The sequence below is a fragment of the Ctenopharyngodon idella genome, chromosome 16 (assembly GCF_019924925.1).
Source record: "Ctenopharyngodon idella isolate HZGC_01 chromosome 16, HZGC01, whole genome shotgun sequence".
NCBI lineage: Eukaryota > Metazoa > Chordata > Actinopteri > Cypriniformes > Xenocyprididae > Ctenopharyngodon > Ctenopharyngodon idella.
In genome coordinates this window covers 10,095,403-10,108,856 of record NC_067235.1, presented here as the reverse complement: position 1 = coordinate 10,108,856, position 13,454 = coordinate 10,095,403, and the positions used below count along the sequence as shown (strand labels likewise).

General features: G+C 36.5%; 1 protein-coding gene across 1 annotated transcript in view; it reads left to right on the top strand.

The window, feature by feature from the left end:
* The window catches only part of trak1a (trafficking protein, kinesin binding 1a), a 72,377-nt gene that overhangs the window by 13,797 nt on the left and 45,126 nt on the right, over positions 1–13,454 (top strand). The window contains exon 2 of the mRNA XM_051865113.1: positions 2,634–2,964. The gene's annotated coding sequence lies outside the window, so the exon portion shown is untranslated. The remainder of the gene's footprint in view (positions 1–2,633; positions 2,965–13,454) is intronic.

Below are 13,454 nucleotides of genomic sequence, written 5' to 3'. Positions count from 1 at the left end.
CTATTTCAAACCCTTCTGTATAGTTGTATTCCCTCTGATCTCACCTTGTGTACATGTGTCATTACGTTATTTGTTACACTGATGAGTGTGAGGAGTGTGATGCTTTGGAGTGAGTAAGGACTAGCGTTCCGAGGTTTCACTGCCACGTTTAGTTATGCAGAAGATAAACCTCCCTCACTCATTCATTAACCTGTTAACCATGTACTTGACCTTTGCACCAAGTTTGACCACCTCATCAAGAGTCGTACTGTTAATTTACAAAACCTTAAAAACAATCAGTTTGGATTCAGAATGCTTGTCTGAATTAGGCAACCCTCAAAAAAGTCTAAATGGTACATTAAAATGGAAAAGCTATGTTTCAAGAGAGATTTTCAACATAAAGATGCACTGTTTAGCAGAGCTGCATGATTAGTCGTTAAAAGATCGTGATCTCGATTCAAACACCCACGCGATCTCATTCCTATTAAACCTTTAACAAAATCATACAGGAATATTCAAATCCGCGTTGGCGCCACCACTGAGCCAGATAGAACAGTTATCATGTATAGCTATGCAACTACACAGTATCGTTATTTCTGTGTTACAAATATCCAAAATAGCACAGAAGTACTGGGATAAAAGTTTATAGCTTGGATATAAACACTGATGTCTGAAAAATAAACACTGAACGCAATCCTTTTGAAAGTAACCGCTTCAAATAATGATTGTATCAATTACATCGCTACGCCACTAAGTGGCGACAAGTGACTTAATTGTCATTGAATCATTCATTCAAGAGATTCGTTCAAAAACACTGATTCATCCACTGATTCATCGCAATGATTTTCAATTTATCTAGAATAGTGCAGCTCTACTATTAGGAAAGGCTGCCAGATTGTGGTTCTGTCAGATGGTAAGCTTGAGCGAATATCCACATCATGGTCATGTTCTTCATGGCTTCATGTTACATTCAGTATGAGCTCATAATTCTCAGTGATAAAGAAAAACGAATGGACACCAGTGCTTTCTGGAAAAATATGTTCATATGGGTGTTTACTGCCTAAAAATAGATTCATGAGTCACATTTTAATTCTTCCAGTCTAGCCTCAAGTGAAACTTTGTCTTAATTAAAGCAGTTCAACTTTTTATTGTTAAGAATTGTTAATGTTTACTTTGCCAGAAGTATTATAATATTTTAAAACTTAAGAAGGTACAGTATAGAAGTTTTCTGAGTGTTTTTTTCCAGATGCTAATGATGTGCAGTGGCTTTTAAAGGGATAGTTCACCCCAAAAATGCTTTCATCATTTACTAACAGAACGCAAAAGAAGATATTTTGAAGAATGTTGTTGACCAAACAGTTTTGGTCACCATTGACCATTGATCTGTATCCAAACAACACTCAAAATAACTTATTTTATGTTCCACAGAAGAAATAAAGTTATGCAGGTTTGGAACAACATGAGGGTGAATAAATTTTGACAGAATTTTTAATTTTTGGATGAACTATCCCTTTAATGAATAAATGTTGGTTTAAAACAAGTTCAACTTAATCTACAGCATCTGACACCATCACATTTACAATAATGGACATACAGTGAAAGTCTAGGGGCAAGGCGGTTCAAAAGGTTTTTCTTGTTATTAAATCACTTAAATTAATTATTCAGAATAAAAATTTTTGTTCTTTGAGCTGTGAAGTTGTTCTATAAAGCCCAAACAGTCTAATAACACAGAATCAGTGTAACTGTGGGTGGAATTTTGGATATAAATGCTCTCTTTTTTTATGTTCTTGTCATGTCATTTTTTTTTTTATCACACTGGTATTAACTGTAATTAACACATACTGTATAATGTGTAAGACTTGTGGCCTTTTGTTGACCCTAACATCAGTAGTGTGTGCCTGACCATTCTAGACCATTCAAAGAATGATGCAACAAACTGCATCATGTTTTTATGTCTGTTATGTCTAAGCTCAACTGTGTCTTTATCAGCAATAGTCTTTGTTAGCTCAGTACTGCTTTAACAGTGAGTTCTGCTGTATTGTGGCCTTGGCTGACCAGGACTGGGATTGATTGCTGTAACATACAGTACAGCTCTGGCAGACATGGCAGTCCTAATGGCTTTGTCTGGCACTCTGTCGACTTAGGGTTAACTGCTGATCCCAGTGCAGCAGTAAATCACAGCACTGATTAAATGGAAGTGAGAGCTGAACACAGGCTGATTTCAATCTTTAGCTAAATGAATTGTTGTATTGATTTGTAGGGCTTTTCTGAGATTCTTTGTGGTGTTTATTGTGCATCACATGTGGTGGATTTATCCATTTATAATAAGTGTCCAAGATAAGGACAAGAAAAAAGCTTTTAAAAATATATTTTGTATACTTTGCATTCATATTGATTTCACATTAAAAAAAAAAAAGGTTAACGCTATTTTCAACAAAAATGAGTGAACCGATCAAAATCATTATTTTTAATGAAATTGGTAAATATATTTTTTAAAGTTAAAATATTTTACTCACGTCAGGGATTATTCATGTATTATCATTATGTTCTTGGGGAGCACCACATTAATTAACCTTGCCATGTCATGATAAAGTGGTACAATTTCCTGTTGTGACTGTTGGCTTTATATTTCTTTCCTTCCTCTTCCTCTCCAGATACATGCTATCAGATATGCTCTTGATTCGCTGACAGAGAGTTAACGCATATCTGCCAGACGGCCCTGTTGGACTGTCCTCTCTGGACGCTGCCCTATGGCTCCTGGGGTTGACCTGTGAAAAGCAGTCAAGCTGGACACCGCGGTATCGCCCACCACTGCCACAGCCTCAGCCCTGCCCGTCCCGCTCTCCCCCCGGAACCCTCATCATACGTGCCAGCGCCTCTGGAACCAACCTACCACTGCTCCAGACCACCAGGAGGAGCAGTATGTAAGCGAGGACACTGCCAATGATGCCTCCAGGGTTTGCAGAGATGCCGGAACCATCACAGGTCAGAGTGTACAAAGTTTGGGGATTGGCCCTGTCCCGAACGGCACACTTCATATGTGCTTACGGTCTTGTGAACTTACAATGGCCACTGTATGCACGTGAATGTGAAGTCCATGAGACCATAGGGTGTCCCATTTTGTAATTTTAGACTGCTCGTGGTCGATATGCGGCCTTCAATGTGCACTGTTGCCGATACCGCACTGAAGCGAGCTCCGCAGCAGACTTCTTCCAACAGTCAAAGCAGTGTTACGTCGCCAAAGTGCGGACTCATTTGAAGACCATGAGTGTTTAGGGTGCCATTTGAGACCGGGCCATTGTCATGCAGAATGGGGTCATGTGTCATATTGATTATATCAGTTTTTTGCTTGCTTTTTTTCTACAGACTTGTGTCTGTTACTGCTATTTTTTTAGTTATTTAATTTATTTATTTATATTTAAATGAATCAGAATGAAGTGTGAAAAATACTTATGCATGATAATTTAACAAAAAAGTTAATTAAAAGCTGCAGTCCAAAACTTTTTTGGTTTAAAAATGATCCAAAATCAATTTTTGAGCAAGTACATAACCAGCCAGTGTTCAAAACTATCTCCTTACCTTAGCCCGATTCATTGTGTCACGTCTGTTTACATAAAGAAGGAGTCACGGCTAGTAGGCTATATCACGTGTGAGGATGCTGCTGGTAGCAGATCATTTATAGCCTTTTCTCACAGCAGCTGCAATAATTAAACTCATCATTTTGATAACTGATTGTATGGTATGACAAATTAACGTTAGAGATTAGACTGTACGTACAGAAATTGAAATCTACAGGTAACGCTAATACACACTAAATATACGTTGTCACGCAATGCTGAAGTTGTTGACATTAATAATTTGAGAACCAAGTATAACAATAATAATAATTTGCCCGGTTTGATGTGAAATGATCTAAAAGATCGTTAGATTTAATCACCATTGGTAGCGCGATTTATTGTAATGTTTTTTTTTCTCAGTTGGTCAGAACAAAAGTGGCAGATTTGTTACTTGTTCAAATGACATTTTCCTTATTTTGGTCATACTTCCAAGACTACACCATCTGTCTGTGATTCTGAAGTACAGTATCCACTGGTGCGGTGACTGACAGCCACACATTCTCCTCAAAATATTAGATTCATCCGCGCTGAGGATCTGTGCTGATGAACAAACCATGTAAAGATAATAATTCCACAAATAACTGCAATTGCAGGTTTCAAACAGAGATGGCGACAAAGAGGCAAAACTTACGGACTGCAGCTTTAACATTAATGTAGACTTAATGTAATTTAGTTGACAATAGTGAAGATGTTACTAAAGCTATTTTTTTTTTTTTTTTTTTTTTTTTAAATAACACTTTAATACTTTTTATACTTGCTTAAAACTCAAAATTCACTCATAATCGAACAAAAAATGTTTGTGACACTTCTGTTAATCTGCCAAGCGGATAAGCCTATTTTAGGCCTATTTATGGATGATATGAATGGTAAAACCATTCTTGCATAAATTGCCACATTCAATTCAGGGAACCCATTTTTGAGAACTATTTACTCAACAAAAACATTTTAAAATTCTGTGTTTCTTCGACCATGTATGTACATTACTTTTGGAAAAAGTGAAAAAATGATAAATGTCTGCTTATTTAAAAGAAACCAGTTGCTTCTAATAAGCCTTTCTGAACTTACTAAGTGTAGTAACTCCCTTCAGTTTTCCAACATGAGTAATGCTGTACAGACAGCCTACACACACACAGGGCTGTTTGGACTCCATTATTTATGAAACTAGGCCACTTCAAGAGGCATAAAGTTTATTATCTCCACTGCGCCAACACTGATGCCTGACCTGTGCTGTCATTGGTCTCATGTTTCTTCAGCTTCAGTCCTGGATTCTGTCATTGTGATCTTGATAATGATGATGATTATGTTATGATCTTGGGTCAGCAGTAAAAGACTCCTAAATCTTTTCTCTTAAGACTGAAACAAACCCTTTTTCCTCTTGGTAATACTTTGGGAAAGAGCTGACCCACTAACTCTCTCTCTCTGAGTTTTCCACTCATAGTGTTAAAAATAGCTGTTGTCTAGCTGGAATTGTGGCTCTTCGTTCCAGTGTTGTAGAGGTGCTCAGGTCTAGCATTTTGACTTCAGTGATGATATGCAGACTGCTCTGGCTCTCTGGGGTATAAATACATACTAGTGTTGTCAAAAGTACTCGTATTTGGTACTGAAATTTTAAAAATCTAACAGTACCGAGCTTTTTTAGCAGTAACAGTAGTACCGAATCAATCTGGTACCCGCTGATAGGTGGCTGCTTTCAAGCTTTCTCGTGTGTATTTGTGTGCATGCTGTGTGAAAAGCGTCAAAGGTTTCTCTTTACAAAGTGTTTTTTGAAGCATTGAGCATTCTATCCAGTTTAGCGCATGAATGCAGTCGCCAGTCAGGGGCTTTTAAGTTAAGGCCCAGATATACTCATAGCGAAGTTCTTTTTCATTCTTGATGAGAAAACATCAAGCATTTTTTCATAGAAAGCATGAGAAAATGATCTGATCATAACATGGGTATGTTAGCACGAGCTCTGCAAATTAGCACAACTTCATTTTCTACTATAAAACAGCTATCATGTTTTCAACCATGGAGATCTTACCTCGATGGACTCAAACAGACAAAATGAGTCAGAGAAGAGTTTTGCATGAAAGAAGGCAGAGCCTCAGTGCATACCTGCTATAAAGTGGTGCAGGTATGTCAATTTGTAGGCCAATCGGCAGTTAGCATCACGCAGGTTCCCTCGACAAAAACCCAATAGGATTTTTCCATAGGCTTTGGGTTTATCGCAAAAAACAAGCTCTGTCATAAAACTATGAAACTCGTTTTGGTAAGCCGTTTCGAACTCCCAAAACGAACACAAAACGAACTTCATTTTGGCCTGATTTTGTTTGAAATTACATGACATCAGTTCATTCTTTGATTTCGTTTGAAGTACAGTACTGTGCAAAAGTCTTAGGCCACCATTAGATGTTGTTTTAGCAATGGTATAATGACCATATATAATTATTTCTCAGTCTCTTTATTGAAATATAACCAGAAAATACAGAAAATTTTTATGCAGAATTAAAAAAACAGAAAAAATCAGAAAAAAAAAAGACTTCTAAAGTGGCAAGTGTTTAGTGACCTCCCCTTACACTTGAGCAATAGCAGGAACTGGCTCTCTTAAACCTAAATGGAATGGAAAAGGACTACAAGGCCAAGAAAACTCAAAATCTGATGAGAAGTTTCTCAGGTTTTCTTCTTTGAGAAACTGGAAGAATATATGTATTTTCTGTTTATTAAGATACAAAGACAAAAAAAATCATTAAACATTGCTAAAACAACAAAGCTGGTGGTGGCCTAAGACGTTTGCACAGTACTGTATATCGGGGCCTTTAGTCAGAAAAATTCACTCAGTGCTGCTCAAAACACGCACTTTTTTTTAACACTAACTCAAGGACTATAACTAGCAAACACGAAGTGATGATCGGTTAACGCTTTGGCTTGAACTATGGTGGCAATATCAAAGCTGACAGAATTTAAAAGCTGAGACTTTCATTTCAAAAGTAAAAAAGCACAAAGCTTATTGCGATTATTGGATCAGAGACGTGCTACAAATAATCTTTAGTGAAGTTTTGTTCAAGCATTAATTGAAAACAGCAAAGACTAAAAGATTGATCTTAAGATTTAAGAATCACTATCGATTCAATAAAATGAAGATCTATTAAAATCGATTAATCAACATTGTCAACCCAGCCCTAATAGGTAACGAAATTAGTACCTAGAGCCATGAAATTTTACTGGTACTGGTACCGACTACATAAATTTTGGTATTTTGACAACACTAATGCAGGTGCCCCAAATTCATGCCATTGGTTGAGCCAGTGCTCATGTGTGATTTCTCAAGACGCCTATTTCAGTCATATCTGTCAAGTACTAGGAATTATAGGGTTTAAAAAAACAAACACTAGTGGTCTAATCTAATCTGGCCTGAACCAAGCTTTTAAAGTTCAAAGATCTTGTCATGCATCAACATTAATGACTAGCATGGACTGCTTAGTGTTCACTGTCTGGTTTGGAGTCATTCATTTTCATTATAGAAGTATACATTTTCATCAGGTAAAAGCATCTCAATCCGTTTGTTGTTCAGTTGTGTGTGTGTGTGTGTGTGTGTGTGTGTGTGTGTGTGTGTGTGTGTGTGTGTGTTAGACTGTGGATACATGGGCAATAGTATAGCATGGCATTTGAATAGGACTGCACATCCAACTGCTTTCATTCCATTCATTGGAGATAAATGCCTTACACCAAATTAACGTAACTGGCAAGTGTAACTGAATTTTTGGCACCAGCTTTAGGCTGTCGTAGTTTTTCCTGTCGCCTCCTGGAGACACACTGCGTGAGCCCTTGACAAAAAGCTCTCATGAATTTTCTCTGCTCGTCTTTAAGGGTCTAGTTGTGTAACCCCATTATGTTTATGTGTGATGAGAATTCAAACTGAAGATGATAGGTTTTGGTCACTTCCTTAGTTTACAATTTCCCCAGAGAAAAAGGGAGGGTGGGAAAGAGACCTCAGATCAGTTACTTTTTTACTCAAAACATAATTTTCTGCTTAGACTTTTCTGTTTTGTAATGGGTTGTACCAGTCACTTTTGGCCAAATATGGTTTTATTTGATCCACAAAGTTCAGTCATGCACTGTAAAAATACCTTTAGAAGAATGAAGCTTGTCAGAATTTGTGTAACATGTTGACTAGTCTAAATTGGATATTTAATTGCAAACACTAGTTAATAACATGGTAAAATGTAATCTTTAGGAATTTCAAAAATGATATACACTTTTAATAATGTGTATTATAATGTTTTTTGTTTCTTGAATTTACTTGTGCATTTAAAATGATTTCGGATTAAATAGGATATTGTCTAAACAAATTTATTTAATTAGACAAAAAATGTAACGCTGGCCATTTACTAGTAATCGACATGAAAATAATTATCAGCTTCTCAGTATCAGCCTTAATTTTAATATCATTGCATCCCTAATGTTGACTGAGGTTCCAGACATTTGAGTTTATTGTGCACATTAAATGAGTTGAGGGTGGTGGGATGGTTTTGTCCAGGGTGAAAACTTCAGCGGTAATCACTGACTATACGATAAAATCTATTCAGTTCCCTTTGTGAGATTTCCTCTGCTGTTATCACAGATTCTCAGTTGGCTGAATTTGCATAGTGCAAATACTAGGCTGCCATTTTCTCCTGCTCCTGACAAGTAGTCCTTAATGATACAGCGAGAGACTTCCTACTCAACGCCTTCTAAAAATTCACCATTTGCCATTGATTTGTTGTTACTACTGTTGTTAGTACTGGCACAGAGGATCTACAAGTCAGAATTGTGAGATATAAACTCACAATTCTGAGAAAAAAAACCTTTTTTCCCTTACAATTGGACATTATAACACACAATTGTGAGTTTATATCTCGCAATTCTGACTTTATAACTCGCAATTCTGACTATATAATTCGCAAATCTAACTTTATATCACACAATTCTGACTTTATATCACACAATTCTGACTTTATATCACGCAATTCTGACTTTATAATTCACAATTCTGACTTTATATCATACAATTCTGACTATATCACGCAATTCTGACTTTATAACTCGCAGTTGAGTTTATAACTTGCAATTCTGACTTTATAACTCAAAATTCTGACTTTATATCACACAATTCTGACTTTATATCACACAATTCTGACTATATCACGCAATTCTGACTTTATAACTCGCAAGTCTTACTTTATATCATGCAATTCTGACTTTATAATTCACTATTCTGACTTTATATCACACAATTCTGACTTTATATCACGCAATTCTGACTATCACGCAATTCTGACTTTATAACTGGCAAGTCTTACTTTATATCATGCAATTCTGACTTTATAACTCGCAATTGTGAGTTTATATCTCGCAATAAAGTCCAAATTGTAAGATAAAAAAATCGCAATGACTTTTTTTTTTTTTTTTTTTTTTCATTGCAGAAACAAGCTTCCATAGATTTTTATGCCTGTTTATCAGGAGAAAGTCGTAAGTCTGAGCATCATAGATAAATAAATATGGGATCTCCTTCAAACAACATCAGAAGCTTTCAGTATCTTTTTGGTTTTCCATTTGTATTAGCCCAGGGGTTCTCAACTCTGGCCCTCAAGGTCCACTTTCCTCCAGATTCCATCACAGAATAAACATCTAGCAAATATTCACAAAATAGTTTGTTTGGGTGTTGAATTGAATTTTCAACAGCCTTTCTCAGAAATTGCTTACTGCACCTTTAATAAAAACTATATAGATATTTAGAGAGGGATATTAAAGAGCAGGAACGCCTGAGTTGCTTTGTTTCTGCTCAATACGTAACGTTTTTTTATTTATTTATTTATTTATTTTTTTACAGAACCAAGATAGTCTGATTTATTCATACTTGCGCAAACTGTCTGATGCAGCAGCTGCTATCGTTGCTTGTGTTGCATAGCGTGTTTGTTATTTTGGGGGCGGAGCAATGAAGGGAGGGGTGTGTTTCTTTTGGGTAGGTGTGTGTTTGTTGGGGTGTCTTCCAGGTTCTAAGTCAGAACGCCGAGTCATTATTGGCCGGCTCCTGTGTCAGCATCACACGCATGCGTCGTGCTGCTCACACAATCAGCGTCGGCTAATACTGAGCCGGCGTTCTGACGTAGAACCTGGAAGCACTGAACGTAAAAAACGTAGGAGAATGACACAGAAGAGAAGATCGTTATTTTTGTTTTGTTTTTGCGCACACAAAGTATTCTTGTCGCTTCATAAAATTAAGGTTGAACCACTGTAGTCACGTGGACTATTTTAATGATGTCTTTAGTACCTTTCTGGGCCATGAAAGTGGTGGTTAAATCGCTGTCTATGGAGGAGTCAGATATCTCTCGGATTTCATCAGAAATATCTTAATTTGTGTTCCGAAGATGAACGAAGGTCTTACGGGTGTGGAACGACATGAGGGTGAGTACTTAATAACAGAATTTTCATTTTTGGGTGAACTAATCCTTTAAGTTTTAGTTTGTAATTTTAGTTATTTTAGTGACTTAAACTAAAGTGAGAAATGTTTCCTTTGCAATTAGATGAAATAAAATATATATGAAAAAAATTATTAAACATTTTATTTCAGTTAATGTTAATTATTTTTCAAGTATTGAAAATAATACATTGTTATGGTTTAAATTTAGTTAACAATAATACCCTGGTCCCAGGTTAGGGCTCTCTGTACTTCATAGGTAATAATGTCTTCAGTGAGCTTGATGATACACTGCTTCAAGGAAATGTGTTTCGGATTTTATGACCAGCCCTTCCTCCACTGAAGGACACGGCAGACGGTGAATGAGTGAGATCATTGCCCCACCCCCCTCGTGACATTGTGTCTTCAGTGTTTTGCTTTCATATGTGATATGTCGGTTAGAGTGTTGTAATGCCACAGGCAGCTCATTAGCATATGGAAAGCTTTAGGTCATTTAACCTACTTTCCTTTCATCTGGCTGGATGCAATATCATGGCACACTGCCATCTAGTGGATGTCCAGGGTTAATGGTGATGGCCATTATGTCCCAGTTTCAAGTATTTTTACAGCATGTCAAACAGCTATGAGCAGTATAACCTATGTTTACTTGTTCTGTTTAATGAGGGTTTGAGATGCAGCAGTCAAACTTGTCTGAAGAGCAGTCGTTTATCTTATACGACTCTGAGCTGGCTTTCATCTTTGACCTTTGACCCATATGCATTAAATAGTTTGTTGAGATTAAATAATTCAGTTACATGTTTTGTCTTAAGCATGAAATGGCATTTATATCAAATGTCTGTATGACTTTGGAGCTCTACAACATTGCTTTTGTTAGTTAAATGTATATTACAAAAGACTAATGGAATGATGGAATGGAAATTCAAATTGCTGATTACCAATTAAAACAATATACAGTACAATACTATATAATTATTTGGTTGGTAAAGTAAAAGAAATGTTTGTCAGAGATTCTGCATCTGTTTTGTACCCTATTCATGGTAGCAAAAATCAACACACAATGTTTAAAAATCTTGCGTGAACATCACTTGTGTGGAGTTTGTGTCACATGATGTACAACAAGATGTTGCGACATCAAATGATCCGGTCAGGCAGTCTGTACTTTGCTCTAGTAACACCATTATTAGTGTTGCAATTGAACACTTTACATATCAGACACCACTTATTCTTCCTCTGGCCACATTTCTGTTTTCATTTTAGCATGTTTACTTGTTAAATTACTATAGGCTCTGAATTTCCCCCCTATTATCTTTAAAAAATAGGTCTGGTCTGGGAGAAGTCAACACACACTCATTCAGGGTCAAATTTGTGTATATATCCGTGTTTAAAGGTTAATACAGTTTTGTAAAGTCAACTGTAGTATTGTTTTGATACAGTTGCCAAGGTCACGCTGCCTGTCCTGACTCACAGAAAAGATTATCTCAGAATTCCCAAAACAGAGATACTGTTTGACTGTCGTTGCTGTAGTAATGTACCACTTATGTTTGGTTGGCTGTGCAAATATTATAGGTAAGCACAATATATCATAGTTAATGGTATTTTTGAGGACCCTATTGTAATTGCTCGGTCAATTCTTTGTCTTCTCCGAAATGAATCGCATTTTTGAGGGCCTAAACATGCTCGAAAACTCATGAAACTTTGCACACACGTCAGGAGTGGTGTAAATTTGCGTCTGCTATGGGTTTCAGAATTAGGTGTGGCAAAATGGCTCGATAGCACCACCTACAAAATTTAAACAAAGCACCCCTTGTGCTACGTTTCACGTGCAAGTATGAAATTCGGTAGACACATGTAACAGCCCAAAAAAGTCCTTGGGTGCAAAATCTGAAAACCCAGCAGGAAGTGAGATATTTTGAATTTTCTCTGCAAAATTTTTGCAGTTTTTGCCATTTCCAGATGTAATACTTTAACAAATTCCTCCTAGATCTTTAATCAGATCAGGTTTATATTTGGTCAGTCTAATCTTAAGGCCTTAGTGATGTTAAATTGCGAAGATTTTGAGTTTTTGCTGAAGGGCAAGTCCGTGGCGCCCTGACAAAGTCTGATGTTTCGCCATGAAACAGGAAGCTGTTGTAGCTCAGTCAAACCATGTCCGATCTGCCCCAAACTTCACATGTGTGATAAGAGTCCTGGCCTGAAGACATCTACATGCAAATATTCAGTTAGTCATAGCACCATCTGTTGGCAAAAGGAAATGGCATGCTTTACACTGTAATTCACTCCTAGAAACACATTTCAATATGCCATGAAGTACCAAACATGCTAAAAACATGTTAAATCATGCAACACTTGGCTAAGTGCTAATGTATGAGATTAATGCCACGAAACAGGAAGTTGTTGTAACTCAGGCATACAATGTCCAACCTTCCTCAAACTTCACATGTTTGAGAACAGTCCTGCCCTGAACACATCTACATGACAATTTTCAGTTATAGTAATATCGCCACCCACTGGCAACAGGAAGTGACATGTTTAACACTGTGATGCACTACTAGCAACATATTAGAATATGCAATTGAGTGCTAAACATGCTAGAAACGTTCTTAGCACTTAGCTGAGTACTAAAGCATGCTATTATCGTCATGAAACAGGAAGTTGTTGTAACTCAAGCATACAATGTCTAATCCTCCTCAAACTTCACGTTTGATAAGTGCCCTGGCCTGAAGACATCTACATGCCAAAATTTAATTATAGTCATAGCACCACCAGCTGGTAGCAGGAAGTGTGGCAAAAACAAATGACTGACGTAGTCCTATTATTTATTTACTTAAATGCATATTGCCCACCATGCTGTTTTCCTAAAGCCACCGGGTGGTGGTGGCATGGGTGCGAGGGCCCTTTCATTGCTGCTTGCAGCTTTAATTTAATTTTATTTTCTTATCATTTTATTTTATATTATATTACTTTATTTTTTTTAAATGTATTATTATTATTTTTATATTATTTTTTAAATGTATTATTATTATATGTATTTTTTATTCTGCTTTTTAGCTTTAATTTACAGATATAGAGGAAATAAAAAATATACATTTAAAAAATAATATAGTATAAAAATAATAGTAATTAAAATAAATAAATAAAGAGTGGAAATGAGAAATTTGAGCCAGCTCATCTGTTGAGAGCAAATACTCTGACAGTAACTAGCAATTTTATTGTCAAATCTTCAAAATGAATTAGAGACTTATAGTAAGATGTCATTACACTTCATTTCAGCAGCTCTCTACTGCCATCTTTCCCAAAGATTCCCATTCATCTCCTTGTGGCAGTCGTCTGTGCATGTGTTGCGATGCACGTTTGTGTTTCCCACATGTCCTCTCATGTTCTTACTGCTGAGTCATGAAAACCTTTTGTGTCCTAAAATAAAT